The sequence below is a fragment of the Myotis davidii genome, unplaced genomic scaffold, assembly GCF_000327345.1.
Source record: "Myotis davidii unplaced genomic scaffold, ASM32734v1 scaffold958, whole genome shotgun sequence".
Lineage (NCBI taxonomy): Eukaryota > Metazoa > Chordata > Mammalia > Chiroptera > Vespertilionidae > Myotis > Myotis davidii.
Window position 1 is genome coordinate 1,140,022 of NW_006289714.1, and position 2,781 is coordinate 1,142,802.

At 38.2% G+C, this 2,781-nt stretch overlaps 1 protein-coding gene across 1 annotated transcript in view; it reads right to left on the minus strand.

The window, feature by feature from the left end:
• Positions 1-2,781, minus strand: part of GRID2 (glutamate ionotropic receptor delta type subunit 2) — a 690,454-nt gene that overhangs the window by 17,419 nt on the left and 670,254 nt on the right. The gene's annotated exons all lie outside the window — the stretch shown is intronic.

A 2,781-nucleotide genomic window follows, 5' to 3' on the forward strand; every position in this document is an offset into this window, starting at 1 on the left:
AACCCTTAAGTCCACAGGCCAATGTTCTATCCACTGAACCAAACCAGGTAGGGCTGGTTTACATTTTATTTTAAAATTTAACCTGAATAATTTACTTGGTCTAGATGATGCATATCTGGTAACGTGTCCAAATAAAGGCATGAGTAAAACTGGAAATTTCAGAAATGCTACTATGGTATTTTTTAATGATATAATTGCTTAAAATGGCTTATTCTTTTACAAAGCAACTCAGCTAAGTGCTTAGTTCTGAATATGCTAGGACTTTGCTTGGTGCAGAATATTCTGAGTCTCCATGATCTTATAGAATTACATATACAAGGGAATAAGAAAATATTAGCAAACCAAATTGAAGAATATAATAAAAGGATTATGCACCATGACCAAGTTTGATTTATCCCTGAGATGCAAGGATGGTTCAATATATGAAGATCAATTAATGTAATACATCAATCACATCAATAAAATGAAAGATAAAAACCGCATGATTGCCTGGCTGGTGTGGCTCAATGACCTATGAACCAAGAGGTCATGGTTCAATTCCTGGTCAGGGCACATACCCGGGTTGCAGGCTTGATCCCCAGTGTGGGGCATACAGTAGGCAGCCTATCAATGATTCTCTCTCATCATTGATGTTTCTCTCTCTCCCTCTACCTTCCTCTCTGAAATCAATAAAAATATATTTTAAAAAAATCACATGATTATCTCAACAGATTCAGAAAAAGCATTTGACAAAATATAACATCCTTTCATGACAAAAGCCCTTAATATATTGGGTATAGAGGGAACATACCTAACATAATAAAGCCCATATATAGCAACTGCACAGCTAACCTTATACTTGATGGAGAAAAATTGAATGTGTTTTCTCTAAGATTAGGAACAGGACAGAATGCATACTCTCACCACTCTTATTCAATACAGTACGGGATGTGTTAGCTAGAGCAAATAAGCAATACAGAGAGAAAAAAAGGTATCCAAATCAAAAAGGAAAAAGTGCTATTTGCTGATGATATGCTCTCATATTGAGAAAATCCTAGAGAGTTAGTGAAAAACTGTTGGAATTAATCAATTGTTTTAGTAGAGTGGTAGGATACAAAATCAACATATAGAATTCAAATGCATTTCTTTACAATAATGATGAAGCATCTGAAAAAGAAATACAGAAAACTATCCCATTCACAATAGCATCAAAAACAGTAAAATGCTTTGGAATAAATTTAGCCAAAGAAGTGAAAGATCTATACAATGAAAACTAAGATTTTGCTGAAAGAAATTAAAAAAACCCCACAAATGGAAAGACACCCCATGTTCACGAATCAGAAGAATTAATATTGTTAACATGGCCATTCTACCCAAAGCCATCTATAGGTTCAACACAATCCCTGGCATTCTTCACTGAAATAGAAGAAACAATCCAAAATTTGTGAGTGGGACCACAAAAGACCACAAACAATCAAGCAATCCTGAGAAAAAAGGACAAAGCCGAAGGTATCACACTTCTGGATATACTATAAAGTCATGGTAATAAGAATAGTATGACACTGGCACAAAAATAGGCACAAATGCCAATGGAGCAGATTAGAAATTCTAGAATTAAATCTTAGTGTATAGGGTCAATTAATATTTCACAAGGGAGCCAAGAATACCCAATGAGGGAAGGGTAGTCTCTTAAACAAATGGTGCTAGGAAAACGGGAGAAACACATGCAGTACAATAAAATTAAACCCCTATCTCACACCACTCATGAAAATAATTCAAAATGAATAAAGACTTAAACATGAGATCTGATTCCACATAACTCCTAGAAAAAATGTAGGGAAGAAGCCCATCAATATTGGTTTTAGCAATGATTTTAGAACATGATGCCAAAAGTACAAACAACAAAAGCAGAAATCAATAAATGGGATTATATCAAATGTAAAAGCTTTTGCACAGCAATAGAAACATTTAACAAAATGAAAAGACAATCCACAGAATGCTAGAAAGTTATTGCAAACCATATATTGGGTAAGGGTTAATATCTAAAATATATAAAGAACTCAGTCAAATTAATAACAAAAAAATCCAAACGATTCAATTAAGAAATGGACAGAACTAAATAGACATTTTTTCCAAAAAGGACATCAAAATGGCTAAAAGATATGAAAAGATGCTCAATATCACTAATTATCAAGGAAATGCAAATCAAAACCACAATGAGATGTCAGCTCAGACCTGTTTGAATGGCTATCATCAAGAAGGTAAGAGACAACAGGTGTTGGTGAAGCTATGGTAAAAGAAAAACCTTATACATTGTTGGTGTATTTTCAAACTCATTCTATGAAGCCAGCGCCTGCTCCAATCCGAAGGGCTGCTTCAGGTGCTGGGGTTACCGACCCGCATCGTCGCCATTCCAAGGTCTTTCCTTCAAATCCGCTCTCTTCTCTCCCCCCCGCCCTTGGAGCATCCTCACCATCAGCCAGCAGCGCCTGCAGGTCGCGATCAGCATCGGCAAAGGGTGTCTCCACCACAGGAAGGGACTGGATTCGGGGTCCTCAGGGCCACCGGCGGGTGGTCATGCTCTGCTGTTTCTCGTGGGGGCTAGGCTTGGAGGGCCGAAGGGAACCAGAATCTCCTCTAGGAGTTTCCGGTGCTGAACCTTGTCTGGTTCTTGTTTCAAGTGTGCACCCCCCCAAAAACGCTGCTTCCACTGGAGGGAAGGGCAGTACCTGGCTATCTGTGGCGGAGAAGCTGGGAGAGACAAACCAATGGACACGGAGAACGGGGGGGAGGGCAAGAGGG